The sequence below is a fragment of the Microcaecilia unicolor genome, chromosome 2 (genome assembly GCF_901765095.1).
Source record: "Microcaecilia unicolor chromosome 2, aMicUni1.1, whole genome shotgun sequence".
Classification (NCBI taxonomy): Eukaryota; Metazoa; Chordata; class Amphibia; order Gymnophiona; family Siphonopidae; genus Microcaecilia; species Microcaecilia unicolor.
The window spans coordinates 1,959,288-1,978,566 of NC_044032.1; the positions used below are offsets into that span (position 1 = coordinate 1,959,288).

At 46.9% G+C, this 19,279-nt stretch overlaps 1 protein-coding gene across 1 annotated transcript in view; it reads right to left on the reverse strand.

Annotated features, from left to right (window-relative positions):
• The window catches only part of LOC115461765 (scavenger receptor cysteine-rich type 1 protein M130-like), a 114,596-nt gene that overhangs the window by 2,097 nt on the left and 93,220 nt on the right, over positions 1-19,279 (reverse strand). The window lies entirely within an intron of this gene.

Sequence of the window (19,279 nt, forward strand, 5' to 3'; positions counted from 1 at the left end):
CAACAAACTGTAAATATATATTTTTATTATTTTGCTTTAGGATATAGTATTGTAGCCGTGTTTAACAAATGTTTATAAATAGAACATGTAAATAAGGTAATCTTTTTATTGGACTAATTTTAATACATTTTGACTTAACTTTCAGGAAGGAGATTTTGGACTCTGGAAGCTAAATGTATTAGTCCAATAAAATGGTATTATTTTATTTTCTGTATTTGTTTTATTTCTATTTGTTAATTTGTAAAGTGGTGATTGGTATTTGTTAGTTTTTTCAAATTTACATCTGCTGTCTTTATATTTTGCACAGTACTAGGGGACATTTTCTGTTTCTGTGGTGTTGCATTGTATGCAGAGTCTGGCATCGGGGGTTCAGTTTAATTTTTGTCTAAATAGAAAGTTTATGATTACTTATCCTATAGTGGATTAGGGTGTATCTGTGTTTGTGAAAAAGACTTGGCTTTCGGTTGGCATTGACTGTGCAGGATCTACGATCTGTACTATTCTGTCTGGTTTCGTTTTACAATAGGTGAATTGATCTTCTAGTGCTCACTGTAGTGTTTAAGATGCTTTCCTTTTCCTTGTGTAACTCATAGAAATGACTGCTTATGGTATGGTAGAATTGCTCTATAGGTTTTGTATTCTCGGTATGCCTAGTACTGGATTTGGGGAGGGGGGGGTGTTAAAAAATGACCGGCCCCGGGTGTCAACTACCCTAGCTACGCCACTGCTGCTAAGCCCCACACGGTCAGTGCTCATTTACAGGAACTATACCAGCTAAAGCTTTGTACACTTTCAGTTCCTTCTGTGAAATATATAATTCACATTTAAGCACAAGAACATTTATAAGGTTTTTTTTTTGTACTTGCATTTACTGAATGTACAGAATCTTAATAAGTTACAAGCTACATGTCATAATGTCCATTCATGCACAAACAAAATACTGATAATTCAGGTGCATTTTATTCAAGAACAGCTGCAAGAAACAACCAGCTCAATTCAACTTTCATTAAGAAGAAATACAGAGGGTTCTTACTTGAATTGCCCATAGAGTGGCCTAGTGGTTAGGGTGGTGGACTTTGGTCCTGAGGAACTGAGTTTGATTCCCACTTCAGGCACAGGCAGCTCCTTGTGACTCTGGGCAAGTCACTTAACCCTCCATTGCCCCATGTAAGCCGTGGGAAAGTGCGGGGTACAAATGTAACAAAAAAAAAAATTTAAATAATGCAGCTGACCAAAGCAGACTTCCTTCTGTCTTGGACCAGCAAAATCAGCAATGCTAGTGTAGCGCCCCCTAGGCTTCAGCACTGCTCGGTTTCTATTATGATAGCAAAGTTTGCTGTCGGTCACAATGGTCGGGGGTAGGATGGTTCACCCTGTGACCGAGCACACTTCCACCCAGCGCTACTGCCTCTTAATAATAAATACATTTTTTTTAAACAGTGTTGATTTTTCAGAGTGCGGGTATTACCTGCTCACAGGAGTAAAAAAAAAATGTACCACCAAGTTTCAGGTAAGCATTTTTTATTACACCAACAATCTTTTAATAAAGGTTAAAATGTATAAATGGTTTTAAAATTCTATTCTTTCTCTTAAAGCTCCCTTTTTCTAAGAATCATGCAATATGATACTTTTAAAATAAACTTTGCTCAAAATCTAAAAGCTTTCGCATAAAAAGTATGAGCATCAGCTGTTTCAATTTAATTTAAGTGATAAAATTGGAACATCACACAGAGACAACAGTTTAGCTTAGTTTTAATTGTTGGTATACCAGTTATTAGGCCTGTGATGAAATCCTTAGCCACCCGCCTGGGTTTACCCCACGGCCACTTAGTGGGTATATCCCTAGCACAGTTCAGGTCCGCCTGCACCTGCCTCTTGTGCTCTACACTAACACCCTCCTTCCACCAACTAGGTCACAACTGCCTCTGGGTGATTCTCCCGCACTCAAATTACTACTATTACTACTACTTAACATTTCTAGAGCGCTACTAGGGTTACGCAGTGCTGTACAGTTTAACAAAAGGACAGTCCCTGCTCAAAAGAGCTTACAATCTAATGGGCTATCAATAGAAATCAAACAAAATAAAACATGGAAAAGAAAATAAGATGATACCTTTTTTATTGGACATAACTTAATACATTTCTTGATTAGCTTTCGAAGGTTGCCCTTCTTCGTCAGATCGGAAATAAGCAAATGTGCTAGCTGACAGTGTATATAAGTGAAAACATTCAAGCATTACTATGACAGTCTGACAGGGTGGTAGGATGGGGGTGGACGAAGAAGGGCAACATTAGAAAGCTAATCAAGAAATGTATTATGTCCAATGAAAAAGGTATTATCTTATTTTCTTTTCCATGTTTTATTTTGTTTGATTTCTATTGATAACCTTAAGAGTGGACAAACACGGCTACCATCCTCTACCAATCTAATGGGCAAAATGTCAAGTGTCAAGTGGGGGCAGTCTAGGTTTCCTGAATAGAGGTATGGTGGTTAGGTGCCGAAGGCGACATTGAAGAGGTGGGCTTTGAGCAAGGCTTTGAAGATGGGCAGGGAGGGCGCCTGGCGTATGGGCTCAGGGAGTTTATTCCAGGCATGGGGTGAGGCGAGGCAGAAAGGGCGGACCCTGGAGTTGGCAGTGGTACAGAAGGGTACTGAAAGGAGGGATTTGTCTTGAGAGCGGAGGTTACGGGCAGGAACGTAAGGGGAGATGAGGGAAGAGAGGTAAGGAGGGGCTGCAGATCGAGTGCTTTTGTAGGATAATAGGAGAAGCTTGAACTGTATGTGGTACCTGATCGGAAGCCAATGAAGTGACTTGAGGAGAGGGGTGATATGAGTATATCGGTCCAGGCGGAAGATAAGACGTGCAGCAGAGTTCTGAATGGACTGAAAGGTTAGAAGGTAAAGTTTGTCTATTTGCGGATAATACTAAGATCTGTAACAGAGTGGACACCCGGGAGGGAGTGGAAAACATGAAAAAGGATCTGAGGAAGCTAGAAGAATGGTCTAAGGTTTGGCAATTAAAATTCAATGCGAAGAAATGCAAAGTGATGCACTTAGGGATTAGAAATCCACGGGAGATGTATGTGTTAGGCGGGGAGAATCTGATAGGTATGGGCGGAGAGAGGGATCTTGGGGTGATAGTATCTGAGGATTTGAAGGCGACGAAACAGTGTGACAAGGCGATGGCTGTAGCTAGAAGGTTGTTAGGCTGTATAGAGAGAGGTGTGACCAGTAGAAGAAAGGAGGTGTTGATACCCCTGTATAAGTCGTTGGTGAGGCCCCACCTGGAGTATTGTGTTCAGTTTTGGAGGCCGTATCTTGTTAAGGATGTAAAAAGAATTGAAGCGGTGCAAAGAAAAGCTACGAAAATGGTATGGGATTTGCGTTACATGACGTATGAGCAGAGACTTGCTGACCTGAACATGTATACCCTGGAGGAAAGGAGGAACAGGGGTGATATGATACAGACGTTCAAATATTTGAAAGGTATTAATCCGCAAACGAACCTTTTCCGGAGATGGGAAGATGGTAGAACGAGAGGACATGAAATGAGATTGAAGGGGGGCAGACTCAAGAAAAATGTCAGGAAGTATTTTTTCACGGAGAGAGTAGTGGATGCTTGGAATGCCCTCCCGCGGGAGGTGATGGAAATGAAAACGGTAACGGAATTCAAACATGCGTGGGATAAGCATAAAGGAATCCTGTGCCGAAGGAATGGATCCTCAGGAGCTTAGTCAAGATCAGGAGGCGGGGCTGGTGGTTGGGAGGCGGGGAATAGTGCTGGGCAGACTTATACGGTCTGTGCCAGAGCTGGTGGTGGGAAGCGGGACTGGTGGTTGGGAGGCGGGGATAGTGCCGGACAGACTTGTACAGTCTGTGCCAGAGCCAGTGGTTGGGAGGCGGGGCTGGTGGTTGGGAGGCGGGGCTAGTGCTGGACAGACTTATACGGTCTGTGCCCTGAAAATGACAGATACAAATCAAGGTAAGGTATACACAAAAAGCAGCAAATATGAGTTATCTTGTTGGGCAGACTGGATGGACCGTGCAGGTCTTTTTCTGCCGTCATCTACTATTTTACTATGTTACTATGTAGATGGTAAAGTGGAAGGCCAGTGAGGAGTAGGTTGCAGTAGTCAAGGCGAGAGGTAATGAGAGAGTGGATGAGAGTTCGGGTGGTATGCTCAGAAAGGAAAGGGCGAATTTTGCTAATATTATAGAGGAAGATGCGACAGGTCTTGGCAATCTGCTGGATATGCACAACGAAGGAGAGGGAGGAGTCGAAGATGACTCCGAGGTTGCGGGCAGATGAGACGGGAATGATGAGGGTGTTGTCAACTGAGATAGAGAGTGGAGGGAGAGGAGAAGTGGGTTTGGGAGGGAAATTATCCCCAGTTATTTCTAGGTTACTGGGGCCACACTCCCAGTGGTCCCACAGTTCCCAGAAAGCACTCACAGACTCAACAGACAAACCACCAGGATTATTTATCAGTCCAGACAGGCAGAACGAACAAACAATTGTGCTTATTCTCAGAACTTGGAACAGTGAACAGAAATGTGCAACTGGCAAACAGTCCTTTTCCTCCTTTCCTGAAGTTACTATTGAAGAAACTACACTTCTCCTTTCTTCCTCAAAATGTACCACCTGTTCCTCTGATCCTATTCCCACCCACCTTCTTAATGCCATCTCTCCTGCTTTTATTCCTTATATCTGTCACATTCTCAACCTCTCACTTTCCACTGCAGCTGTCCCTGCTGCCTTTAAACATGCTGTGGTCACACCTCTCCTTAAGAAGCCTTCACTCGACCCTATTAGTCCCTCTAATTACCGACCCATCTCCCTCCTCCCTTTTCTCTCCAAATTACTTGAGCGTGCTGTTCACCACCACTGCCTTGATTTTCTCTCCTCACATGCTATTCTTGACCCACTACAATCTGGTTTTCGCCCTCTCCACTCAACCGAAACTGCGCTCACTAAAGTCTCCAATGACCTTTTACTGGCTAAATCCAGAGGTCTCTATTCCATCCTCATTCTTCTTGATCTCTCCGCCGCTTTTGACATTGTTGATCACAGCATACTCCTCGATACCCTGTCCTCACTTGGATTCCAGGGCTCTGTCCTTTCCTGGTTCTCTTCCTACCTCTCCCTGCGCACCTTCAGTGTTCACTCTAGTGGATCCTCTTCCACTTCTATCCCTCTGCCTGTCGGCCTACTGCAGGGTTCTGTTCTTGGTCCCCTCCTCTTTTCTATCTACACTTCTTCCCTCGGTTCATTAATCTTATCCCATGGCTTTTTCTACCATCTCTATACTGATGACTCCCAGATCTACCTACGTATCTACTCCTGATATCTCACCTTGCATCCATTCCAAAGTAACAGTGTGCTTGTCTGACATTGCTGTCTGGATGTCTCAATGCCACCTGAAATTAAACATGACCAAAACCGAGCTTCTCATTTTTCCCCCCAAACCCACCTCCCCGCTCCCCTCATTTTCTGTTTCTGTTGATGGCTCTCTCATTCTCCCTGTCTCTTCAGCTCGTAACCTTGGAGTCATCTTTGACTCCTCTCTCTCCTTCTCTACTCATATCCAGCAGAACGCCAAGACCTGTCGTTTCTTTCTTTACAACATCCATAAAATCTGCCCCTTTCTTTCTGAACACTACCAAAACCCTCATCCACACCCTTGTCACCTCTCATTTAGACTACTGCAATCTGCTTCTTGCTGGCCTCCCACTTAGAGGCATATTTTCAAAGCACTTAGCCTTCCAAAGTTCCATAGGTTTCTATGGAACTTTGGAAGGCTAAGTGCTTTGAAAATATGCCTCTTAGTCACCTCTCCACTCTCCAGTCGGTTCAAAACTCTGCTGCCCGTCTCGTCTTCCACCAGGATCGCTTTACTCATAGTACCCCTCTTCTCAGGTCGCTTCACTGGCTCCCTATCCGTTTTCGCATCCTGTTTAAACTTCTTCTACTAACCTATAAATGTATTCACTCTGCTGCTCCCCAGTATCTCTCCACACTCGTCCTTCCCTACTCCCCTTCTCGTGCGCTCCGATCCATGGATAAATCCTTCTTATCTGTTCCCTTCTCCACTACTGCCAACTCCAGACTTCGCTCCTTCTGTCTCGCTGCACCCTACACCTGGCATAAACTTCCTGAGCCCCTACGTCTTGCCCCATCCTTGACCATCTTTAAATCTAGATTGAAAGCCCACCTCTTCAACATTGCTTTTGACTGAGCTCCTACGTCTTGCCCCATCCTCTAGACATTAATTGATTTGCTTACTTTATTATTTTTGTCTATTAGATTGTAAGCTCTTTGAGCAGGGACTGTCTTTTGAGCAGGGACTGTTTGTGCAGCGCTGCGTACACTTTGTAGTGCGTATATAAATGCTAAATAGTAGTAGTAGTAGTAACTGAAATATGAATCAATTATAACACTAACTAAACATTTGGATACTGGCTAAACAGTACCTGGGAAGATCAGGACATATAATTGCTCATAGAGCCTTAGCAAAGAGATCTGTCTCTTTCTTCTTCCAGGCTAAGACTGAAGCAACAGTCAGCACTACTGGGTAATTTCAAACTGCAGGTCAATCAGAGCCCAGTCAACAAGTTTTAAATGTGTACTGCTACTTGCTTCATGCTTGTGTTAAAGAAAAAGAACACTCAGTTCCCTATGACAGCTTTAAGCATAAACATGCACCACCTGCTGGCCAAACAGGAGAAATATACTTCAGACATAATTAAAACAGGGAAATATCCAGGGCTTTTTTTGAGGGGGGGGGGGGGGTACCTGGGGGTACTGAGTACCGGCACCTTTTCCATTGTCTGCAAAAATTGACCCATGGTCCCCAAGTTTTAATGGAAGAGTTCAGGCTCCACACACCAATTCCGTCTTGTCATAGATTCTGTGACTGGTTGCAGGGGGCCTGGCTATTGTAGGGTGGGTCCCTCAGTGATCACACTACCCCTGAAGGGTGGCCTGGCATTTGAGTACCGGCATGTTTTTTGCTAGAATAAACACACTGGAAATATCCAATACATTTTACAGGCTTTCAGCCTGTGTCACACTACTTGTGTGTGTGTGTGTGTGTGTGTGTGTGTGTGTGTCATATTGTCTTATTGTCTTATTGTCTTTATTGAAACTTGCAACAAGACAAACCAAGCATACAAACAAGCGATAAAACAAGCAATAAAACCCGCTAACTAATACATAAATAAAACCTTACTGGCCAATACCCCCGCCCCTCAACAAACCCTCCCACTCAGGGAGGCTGAAACGAAAAACCCCTCCAATGCCTTGCCCACTGTAGTCCAGAACAATGCTCCTTCTCCCTCACTGCCAGCTGCTGGACAAAATGTACCACATCCCCTGCCACCTCCTGTACAGACAGCCACTTCCGATATAATGAAGCTTGGCAGCGTGCCTGCCACAGGAAGTAACAAAGGGCTGCAGCGATGATATACAGTGTCTCCCTACACCACCCCTTTCCTTTTGGAAACCCTCCATAGGCCCATTCTGCATAAGATAGCTGGTGGAAGAAAGGAATCCCTAATTGGCGGGCTACTGCCTGACAGACTTGTTGATTGAACGGGCACTTGAGGAGGAAGTGGTCCATTGTTTCATCCTCCGTCACGCACTCCCCCCTCGGGCACTTACGATCATTGCTGTTTCTATTTTTCATGTTAGCTCGAACATAAAGCCGGCTGTGGAAAGTCAGCCAGGCCATGTCCGCAATCTTCCGGGGGAGGCGTGATGAATTGAGGAAAGCCAGACCTTCCTCCTGTAGTGGACCTGGGCAGTCCCTCAAGGCTAGACGTGTTGAAAAGTGTGTCTGAATAATGCGGTGTTGTAGCTGCCTCCTGTCCTCCTTCTGGATTTCCTGTACTGTGATACCCCATCTCTTCACCAATCTCAACAGAGGTGAGATGTACTGTGGCAAGTATCCCGCCTTCCCTCGCAGGGGCATTGCCTGACCTCCCCTCACCCAATCCCTCAAGTACCGCTGAAGCCAGGAGGCCATGCAGTCTGCCCAAGCCGGCCTCCCTTCCCGCAAGACCCCTCCCAGATTTTGTTGGAAAAAGAAACAACTAAAATGTACCACAGGGTTGACCATTCCCAACCCCCCCTCCCTTTTGGGCAAATAGGTCACCTCCCTCCGGATAATATTCATCCTGTTCCCCCATAGCTGTTGGAAAAACAAGCTGTATACTCTGGCATGTAACGATATAGGCAGTAAACAGACCTTGGATATGAACAGGAGAAGGGGTATCAGATAGGTCTTAATGACATGCAGTTTTTCCACAAACCGCAACTTATATGATTTCCACTGGGCCACCCTTTCCTCGACTCTCCCCAGCCCCTTCTCCCAGTTGATCGTATCATAGTCCTGTCTGCCTACCCAGAGACCCAGGATCCGTACTTCATCCCTTGCTACTGGGTACTGACTGGGAAGTTTGAAAGCTGGTCTGCCCTGTCCTACCCAAATTGCGGAGCTCTTATCCTGGTTTATCTGGGCCCCCGCAGCCTGTGTGTATTCTGCCATCCAGGTCTGAACTCGCTCGGCTTCCTCCTTGCTACTGATTACTACTGTGACATCATCTGCGTAGGCGACACATCGCCATGTGTGTGAACCCAAAGAGATGCCCTCTAGTTGACCGCTAAACCCTCCACTCAACCTTCTGAGGAAAGGATCTAAGGAAAGGACGTACAGCAAGGGGCTGAGGGGACACCCCTGCCGTACCCCTGACCTCACTGCAAAGCTCTTGCCCACCCAACCATTTATTAGAGTGCTACTCCTTGCATTGCGATACAAAGTCTGGATCCACCCTATAAACTGGTCGGGTATCCCATAGCACCGAAGCACTAGCCATAGGTACTCCTGGGACACCCTGTCAAAAGCCTTAGACTGATCAAGGGTCAGCAAATACTTTCCCTTTGTCCCACCTTGACTCCTTTCCACTATTTCACGGATGGTACAAACTGCTTCCACTGCCCCTTTCCCCTTCACCGAGCAAAACTGTGCTGAGGACAAGAGACCACCCACTGCCCCAGCCAGGCGGTTGTAAATAATCCTGGCCATTATTTTCCTATCTACATTCAGAAGACTTATGGGTCTCCAGTTCTCGATCAGTTCCAGATTTCCCTTCTTTGCGAGGAGAACCAAAATAGAACACTGCTGTGAAGGGGCCAAACGCCCGTTCTGCAAACAATTATTAAAAATTGCAGCTAACACTGGAATCAGGACCACACGGAATTTTTTGTAGAACTCTGGGGTCAGCCCATCGGGACCCGGAGTTGTACGTGCTGATAGCGTATCAATAGCATCATCTACCTCTCCTGTGGTAATGGGCCTAAGCAGTTGTTCCATCTCCCCCTCCGAAACCTTTTCCAAGCCTGGGGCACTCTGCACGTATGATAGCATGAAGTTAGAAACCAAGCTCTCTTTCCCCCACAATTTGGTGTAAAACCGAATGACCCTGGCCTCGATTGAACGTTGGTTCGTCAATCGCTGCCCTGCTTCATCTCTCATAGCATAAATGACCTTGTGTCCTACTGCTACCTTGCAATTCTGGAAAGGATCCGGGGAATACCGATGCCCATATTCCCTTTCCAGAAGCAAAGCAGCGTATCGATCATATTGCAACAGCCTCAACTGGGCCTGCAAAGCTTCTATCTCTCCCTTCTCTAGATGGTTGGAGACCGCGTGGTCCAATTGCTTACGAAGACGACAGCACTGTGCCTGTAACCCCAGACTCTGCTTCCTGGCTAGGGACCGGAAAAGGGCCTTGACTCGCCCCTTTACCATGTCCCACCAGGCTCCCTTATCATCCATCACCTCCCATAGTGTTTCTTGGTCTGCTAAAAAACCCTCAAATATTTGTCTGTTTTCCTCTACTTCTAATAACTTTGCACTCAGTTTCCAAAATCCTGGGCCTTTCTGCGCCCCTTCGCATATTGTTAAGACTGTGGAAACTAAGGCATGATCTGAATATTCCGTCCATCTATTCGGCTGCCCCTGAAACTTAGCCAACCCGCCTACAAAGAGCCAGTCAATACGGCTCTCCGTGTCTCCCCTTCTAAAAGTGAACCCCTTCCCTCCCGCCACCTCCAGTCTTGCCTGTTTTACAATTGCTGCCAGCTGGAGGCTGTCATAACCCACCTGACGCCTGGACCCCTTTCTATCTGCTTGCTGTAAGACCATATTAAAGTCTCCTCCAAATACCACCAATTTGCTTGTATATAAATACGGTTTCACCCGGAGCAACAGCTGCTTGCGTTCCCAACTAATCTGGGGCCCATAAAAGTTAATGATTCGCACTGCTACCCCTCTAATGAAAACGTCTAAGACAACACACCTCCCTATCTCCACCTCTATTTCCCTCGTAATCTCCACTTCTCGGGTGGCAAAAAGAATAGCCACCCCTGCGCATCTTTCTTTGGCCAGAGACCAGAATGAGGGCCCCCCTTTCCAATCTCTCTTGGCCCGGTGCAGGAGCTGCAAAGAATCCAAATGAGTCTCCTGCAACAGGATGCAGTCTACCTTGCACTGGGTCAAATCGCTAAAGGCGACAAATCTAGTTCTCTCTGCCTTTATGCTGGCTACATTCAGAGTTGCAAAGATTAAGGACAAGGCAGCCATGGTTTATTTCTTAAATTTCTTACCCCTCCTCATCTCTTCACCGCAATCCCTCTTCACAGATATTCCTGCCCCCATCATTTCTTCAGGATCCTCTATAATTTCTTCTAATTCCAAATCCTCCCACTCTGAGTCATCTTCCCCGGCTTTCTTTCTACCCTTTTTTTTCTTGGTTTCCTCTGGACCAGCCCTTTCCCCTTTCATCCCTTCCTTACCCTCCTCTATTTCCTGCATGAGGCCCTTCATTAAACTAGTAGGATGTGATGTTAGACTTGGGGGTAACACTGCTGGCTCCTCTCTGTTAAGTCTTTCAGATGATTCATTCCTTGCTCCCCTCCCCTCCCTCCTCTTCTCCTCCAAAACCTCCCTTTGGGGTGGATTCATCTCAAGATCACCCTCTCCTTCACCTGAAACCTGAAACACTGCATATCGATTACTCTGGCTCTTCTCCAGAATATCTGTTCTCCCCGCTCGGGCTAGCCCCCTCCCCTCCTTCCTCCGACCCCCCTTCCCTCCATGTTTCCCTACCAGGGTCCATGCTTCCCCTTCTTCTCCCCCCTTCTCCCCACCTCCTTCTTCCATCCTTTCACAAATACCCCTTCTTTGAATGTGATCCAAACCTGATGCCCTTTTCTCCCCCCTTTCCCTTTCCCTTAGTGCCTGCCTCTGTATGAATAGTGGTATTTGATTTATCCATTAATCCCTTTAATGCTTCCCGCTTCTGTCCTTGTATCCTTGTAGTTTCTGCTTGTGCCCCTTCCTCCCCCCTCCTCTCTTCCTCTACCTGATTGTGCGATGCTTGTGGGCACTTGCTAAAAGGGTGCCCCAAGCCTCCACACAGGTTACAGCGTATGGTAGTGCAGTCGCTGGTGTCATGATCTGTACTACCACATCGCGAGCACTTTAACACTGTACATGACATGCTTAAGTGACGGAAAGATCCGCACCTGTAGCACTGTCTGGGTTGTCCTGCATAAAAGCATTGAATTCGATCCCTTCCAATGTATGCGGCTGAAGGTATATGTTGGGTGACATAGCCTGCCTGTTTTAATTTTACAAGGGCACTCCACCCCCCCGCCCACACACGACTCTGGTCTGGTATTTTGCTTAATGGGGTCCTAATTTCGGCATACCGTCCCAACCAGTATGACAGGTCTGCAGCCATAAGAGATTCATTACGTACCAAAATGGTAATCTGGACTGCGTCCTGTCTACTGATGGGGACAGCCTTAAAATCCACCCATCTACCCTGATGCTGCACCTCTGTGTACTTTTCCCAAAACAGGTCCAAACCTCGCCCTGTTAAGAAACTAATATCATATTCAGGGATTCCCACAGGGTGTATGCATGCATACAAATCTTCAGGGATAAAGCCAAGGGAGAATACCATTCTTAAAACAACCTCTCTAGGTGGTGCTACCCCTGTGCCCACCCAACGCAGCTGGACAACATTTCGACGTTTTGGGGTAACACCGCTCCCGGGACCCCGCAACGGACCAGAAAATGGATTTCCCCTTGTCTCCATGTCTGACTCCTGCCTCCCCTCCTCCTTCCCTGTCTCTGCCCCTCCTCCCCGTACTACTGCTGCAAAGGATAAAGGGGCTGATACCAGTATGCTCCCCCCTTCCCCACTCCCTTCCTGCCTTCCTCCCCTCCCCCTCTCTTCCCCTCCCTCCTCTCCCATGTCCACTAACCCCACTATGTTCAGTTCACTTGTGCTGTTTCTGTCTCTTCCCCCTCTGCAATATTCTACTTCCAGTCCTTTGCCAGTTGCTGCTGTTCCCAACCAGCACTCGTTCCCTTGCTCTGCAACTGTCCCACTCAGACCAGGTCTGGGATCTGTCTCCTCTTGTAGCTGACACTCTCCTCCATGCACTTTCTCTGTTTCTGACACTGTCATACTCAGTCTGAGTCTTGGCTCCGCCTCCTTGTGCAGCTGACACTCTCCTTCATGTACTCTCTCTGTATCTGGCACTGTCTTACTCAGTCTGGGTCTTGGCTCTGCCTCCTGGTGCAGCTGACACTCTCCTCCATGCTCTGTCTTACTGGGTCTGGGACTTGGCTCCGCCCCCTGGTGCAACTGACACTCTCCTTCATGTACTCTCTCTGTATCTGGCAATGTCTTACTCAGTCTGGGTCTTGGCTCCACCTCCTGGTGCAGCTGACACTCTCCTCCATGCCCTGTCTCACTCGATCTGGGTCTTGGCTCCGCCTCCTGGTGCAGCTGACACTCTCCACAATTCTCTCTCTCCTTTCTGGGACTCCTGCTTTGATGGGCATGAGTTTCTGAGAAGCTCCCTTCTGCTCTTTCTTCTTGTTTCTGAGTGGCAGAATCTATTGGGAGCCCCTGCCTGTCACTGAGCTCCCCCATGATGTCATCAGCACTTCTGATTGAGATTGGATGGCAGCTCTTGGACAGCCCTGCTCAGAGGTCTGCCCTATCAATTCTGTCCATGAGTGACTGTGGTGTTCCCACGATGTTCCCGCCCTCTGTCCACCATATTTGCTCTCAGCTTCTTCCATCTCTTGTAGTACTCCACTACTCCATTCCTGTACTTTCCCATCCTCTTTAGTCTCTGTCTCCATCTGCAAAACCCCTTGTTTTTGCTCTACTTTCCCTCCCGTTGTTCCTGGTAACTTCTGTACTTGCTCAGTGTGTAGTGATTCTTCTCCTACCTCAGCATTCAAACTGTTCTGATTCTCCTCAGCATTCAAACTGTTCTGATTCTCCAGGCTGTCTTTCTTCTCTGTCTCTCCCAGCAAACCTGAGCTCTTCTCTGTGGGTTCGGCTATGCCCTGCCAGCTCTCTAAGTATAAGGGACGTTTTTGAATTTTTTTCAGTTTCATAGCTCTTTTGTGTTCCAAACTTGCCAGGCTCTCTTGCTGCATGCAGTGCTGGAGCCCCTCCTTATCCACAGTACCTGCCACAACTGGACTAGGAGCCTCTGTTCTACAAGGCTGGTAAGTGGATGGAGCACCTAGCTCTTGGGAATCCTGTAGGAAATAAATACTGGTGATAACTGGGAATTATTTGTGTCAGTCTTGTCTTTCCCTCCTTCTGGCTGCTGCTGTTTCTCTTCCCCTGCTGTCCCTTCCAGCATAGCCTCTGGGGTGTCTGGAACCACGGAGTCCTGTGTGTCTCTGGGTTCTGCTTCCTGCTGGATCTGGGACTGCGTCTGGGTCTGCTGCATGCGTTCCCTGTTCAGGAAAACCTCACGAAGGGGATTATCTCTGCAGTTCTTTAGTTTTTGCAGCTGCCTTTGTTTTGCTGTAAGCCGCTTCTGGAGTGCTTCAACTCCCTTAACATACTTGTCTCGTGGGCCAGTGGAAGCCAGGTTACACATAGTTTTTGCTAGCTTCAGCCGCTTCCTCAGTACCTCTATTTCACCTTCTACTCGATTCATTTTCTTCACTGATCTAATTACCTCTTCAGGAGTCATATGCTGGGCCTCTTTCTTCTGCCAGGCCCTAGGCCTGGATTCCTTCTCCTCCTCTTCTTCCTCACTAACGTCCTCTTCAGACTCTCCGCTATTCTCTTCCACCACCTCTCCTCTGATACTGGATGCAGAGAACCCTGCTCTGGAACCCGGGCCCTGCCTTCTTGCCCCCTGTTCTTCACCCAGCTTAGGAATGTTATGGCCAGGACTTACAGTCAGGGTGAGCTGGCTCCTCAGCAAGCGCTGCTGGGCTCTGGTCCTTCCTCCGTCCACAGGCCTGGGCTCTCCTGGTTCTCCTGGTTGCATGCTTGGGGCTTGGGTGGAGGAAGCCTCCCCTTCATAGTGTTTCTCAGCTCCAAGTGTGCTAGGCCTTTCAGCCTGGGGCCCTCCTGCAGGGGGGCCCCCTCCCCTCTGCATTGTTCAGCAGCCACAGGGTACAGCAGCTCTCCTTTCAGCACCTCTTCACCACAGGTCTGTACTCTGTGTGTGTGTGTGTGTGTGTGTGTGTGTGAGACTAAGAAGTTAGTTGCTTCTTCCATTAAAGGCCTGGTTGAAGAGCCAAGCTTTCACCTGCTTCCTGAAGTAGAGATAGTCTTGTGTTATGTGGAGCCTTTCAGGCATAGGCGGTTAGTGGCCCAACTGTTTGGGGAGGCTAAAGGAGGCGGGATTAGGGGTGGGGCCAGGGGTGGAGCTTACATCCATAATTGTCTGACAACACACAGAAAAAAAAATAAGTAAAAATAAAATAGTCACAACTAATACCTTTTATTAAATTTAGATATTAGCTATGTATCATATGTCAAAGAATACAGTGGTTGCTCAAAGCATTTACTAACCACAATCGCTCAACTGCAAAACACTATGCACAACTTTGTGCAAAAACACACTCAGAACCTTACTGTACCATAAATATTACACTGGGCAGAACCTAATACACCAATATACCACCCATACAGAAAATGCAGACCGTCAACAATATGAAACAAGGGATCATAATATCACAATTCTCATGTACAGCCACAAAACACCGTTTTAGGGTTGATAGTGTTCACAATGAACTCCTTTTATTAACGACCATATGTAGATCCTTCAAGAAGTAGTGTGTCATGATTTAGGCTCTACACCCTTTCCGATGTTTTGGTGCCACCTTAGTAATGCCAATACACAATCTCTCCACTGCAAAACACTATACACAAACTTGTGCAAAAACCCACTCATAACGTTACCAAACCATAACAGCACTAATTCCAAGGACAGGACGAGCTACAACCTTATGCGTGGAAAGGCACCACTGTAATTACTCCGGGCTCTAAAACACCAGTGCACAACCTAGTGAAACAAAAAAAAAAAACCCCAAAAAGGGCTGAAAATACTACACGCTAGAAGAATACTGCACCTTGTTCACACATGAAAAACACATGACACAACAGATATGAAGGCAAAATACTGAACTGGAAAGTTAACTCAAGAAGTCAGATTCAGCATGCAGCAATACCAGAAAAATTGAAAAATATCACAGATGCACATTTCCAAAAGCTGACATATTCCAGTTAATAAATTCTGAATAAAATACTTTTTTTCTACGTTTGTTGTCTGATCATTTAGTTTTTCTATTCGCTTTGGTCCCAGTGTCTTCTGTTTTATGCAGTGTCTTCTTTCCATTTGATATTTTTTCTCTCACCATGTCCACCATCTTCCTGTGTCCTTATGCGTCCTGTCTACCATCTGTAGCCCTGTCCCTATCCTTCAGTGTTCTGATACAGCTCTTAAATTCAGCAGTTTTCCCTCCATCCATATCCAGCATTTCTCCTCACACCCCTCCCCTCCATCCATGTGCATCTCCTTCCTGACTTCCCTCCCTTCCATCCATGTCCAGCAACTCTCCATTCTCCCCTGCCCTCTCCTCCATCCATCCATGTCCAGCAACACTCCATTCTCCTCTGCCCTCTCCTCCATCCATCCATATCCAGCAAATTTCCTCTCTTCCCTGCCCTCCTCTCCTGTCCAGCGATCTCCCCTGCCCTCCCCTCCTCTCCATGTCCAGCGATCTCTTCTCTCCCCCTGCAATCTCCTCCCATCCATGTCCAGCCATTCTCCCTGCCCTCCCTCAGCTCCCTGACAGCCCTCCTCTCCATTCCTTCCTGCCCCCTGCGTGCGTTTAACCCTTTTATTTTCAGTGGCAGCGACGGCAGTGAAGAAGAAAGCACTGCGGGCTCGCCTCCAGCTTCTCCTTTCCCTCACACAGTGTCCTGCCTTCTGCGATGATGTATTTCCTGTTTCCATGAGGGTGGGACACTGTGTGAGGGAAGGGAGAAGCTGGAGGCGAGCCCGCAGTGCTGTCTTCTTCACTGCTGTCGCAGCCACTGAAAATAAAAGGGTTCAATGTGCGAGGGGTGCAGGAAGGAATGGGGAGCCATTCTACATTGACGAAGTGAGGAACTATTACCACGAGTGGGGGGGGGGGGCAGTCGACGCCAGTGTGGAGAGGACAGGAAGATACAATTTTGTTTTTTGAGGAGGAGGCAGCCAGGGGACGGTCATGGTTGGGCTGGCGAGGCTTAGCCTCCCCCAAGCCTCTTATACGGGGCGCCTATGCTTTCAGGGAATGCATTCCAGAGTGTGGGAGCTACTTCGGAGAAGGTCCACTTACAGGTATCATATCGTGAATGTCTTTTGGAGAGGGTGCAGTTAGGGATACCCCTTGGGAGGACCTTAGTGTCCTTGGAGGTGTATAGAGGGTCATCCTGTTCTATAAGTACTATGGGCCGTTATCTTTAAGGGCCTTGAAGATCAGACATAGAGTTTTAAATTTAGCCCAGCATTGTACTGGCAGCCGATGACGTTTTTGCAAAAAATGGTGTGATGTGGTCATGTCGCTTGCCACCTTCTGCATCAACTGGAGCTGGTGCAGACCATTTGTAGTCAGGTCATTGCAGAATTCATGACAGTAATCCAATCTTGATGTTATCTTGTCATAGACCTGGTGTGACTGCAGGTGCCTAAATACAGCAAAGGTTGTTGTGAAGAAACAGTGTGTTTTAAGCTTGTAAAATGTATTGGATATTTTATTTATTTTATTGCATTGCATTTGTATCCCACATTATCCCACCTATTTGCAGGCTCAATGTGGCTTACATAGTTTTGTAAATTGTCGTTACAGGGTAGCAGATACATTTAGTATTGTGCAGAAATTAAACGAGGGAAGAAAGAAGGAAGGAAGGAAGGGAGTGATTAGGGTAGTTATAGAAGGTGGGTTTTCTTAACTGAGTGGGTTGGTGAGGTGTACGGATGTGATTATCGGTTCTCATTGTAGGCCTTGCTGAAGAGATATGTCTTCAGATTTGCGGAAGACAGTTGTTTCGTCAATTGTTCTCAGGTCTTTAGGCAAAGCATTCCATAATTGCGTGCTTATGTAACAGATTCACCCTTTCCTCTCTGAACACACCACCCGAACTCTCGTCCACGCTCTCATTACCTCTCGCCTGGACTACTGCAACTTACTCCTCACCGGCCTCCCACTTAGCCATCTATCCCCCCTTCAGTCTGTTCAGAACTCTGCTGCACGTCTCATATTCCGCCAGAACCGATATACTCATATCACCCCTCTCCTCAGGTCACTTCACTGGCTTCCGATCAGATACCGCATTCAATTCAAGCTTCTCCTTCTTACCTACAAATGCACTCAGTCTGCTGCCCCTCACTACCTCTCTACCCTCATCTCCCCTTACGTTCCCGCCCGTAACCTCCGTTCACAGGATAAATCCCTCCTCTCAGTACCCTTCTCCACCACCGCCAACTCCAGGCTCCGCTCATTCTGCCTCGCCTCACCCTATGCTTGGAACAACCTTCCTGAACCCTTACGCCAAGCCCCCTCCCTGCCCGTCTTCAAGTCTTTGCTTAAAGCCCACCTCTTCAATGCTGCGTTCGGCACCTAACCCTTACTGTTCAGTGAATCAAGACCGTTCACTTGTCTATTAGATTATAAGCTCTTTGAGCAGGGACTGTCTCTCTTTGTTAAATTGTACAGCGCTGCGTAACCCTAGTAGCGCTCTAGAAATGTTAAGTAGTAGTAGTAAGGTGGTGGCGTGCATCTGCTTGTAATTTAGTCCTTTACAGCTGGGGAAGTGTAGGTTGAGAAATTTGCGGGATGATCTTGTGGCGTTTCTTGGAGGTAGGTCCACAAGGTTTAGCATGAAGATTGGGGCTTCCACGTGAATGATTTTGTGTACAGTCGTGCAGATCTTGAACGTAATGTGTTCCCTAAGTGGGAGCCAGTGGAGTTTCTCTCTTAAGGGTTTTGCACGTTCATATTTAGGTTTTCCAGATATGAGTCTGGCGGCAGTATTCTGGGCAGTTTCCTATCTTAATTAATTCTGAAGTGTATTTCTCTAGTTTGGCCAGCAGGTGGTACATGTTATGTTTTAAGCTGTTGCAAAGAACTGACCTTCTTTCCTTAGTTAACACAGATAAGGAAATGCCCGAGTGATGTAACCAGCTTTTTTCAAATGTTATTGTTCTGGGCTGTGATTGGTCTGGAGTTTAAAATTATCCAGCAGCTGCTGTCTGTTGCTTCAATTTCAGCCCGGGAGAAAAGAGAGAAAGAGAGTGCTCTTTGCTGAAATCCTGTAAAAGAAAGCAGTTATATTTGATAACTGGTGAACAGCTATATGTCCTGATTTCCCCAGGTACTTTTTAGGACGTAAACAAATGTTTAGTAAGTGTTATCATTGATCCATATTTCAGTTACCTGTTATTGTTTGCTGATTGTACTTCTTTTGGTTCATTGTTTACTCTTTAAAGAGAATAAACATAATTGTTTGTTCGTCCTGCCTGTCTGGACTGATAAAGAATCCTGGTGGATCGTGTGTTGGGTCTGTAAGTGCTTTCTGGGAACCGTGGGACCACTGGAAGTGTGGCCCCAGTAACCTAGAAATCACTGGGGATAATTTGAGAGCGGGAGACTTGCCCAGAGGAGATTGTGACCCAGCCGGTGGGAGGAGGGTGCTAGTGTAGAGTACAAGCAGCAGGTGCAGGCGGACCTGAGCTGTGCTGGGAATAGACCCTCTAAGTGGCCGCTGCGTAACCTTGGTGGCTAGGAGTTTCGTGACAGTTGTGCATAACGTAGAGATTTGCCACCTGGTGGTGCAAACATAACTGACTATGAATATCGGGTCAATGGGAACCTTAGCTGGGAATAAGTA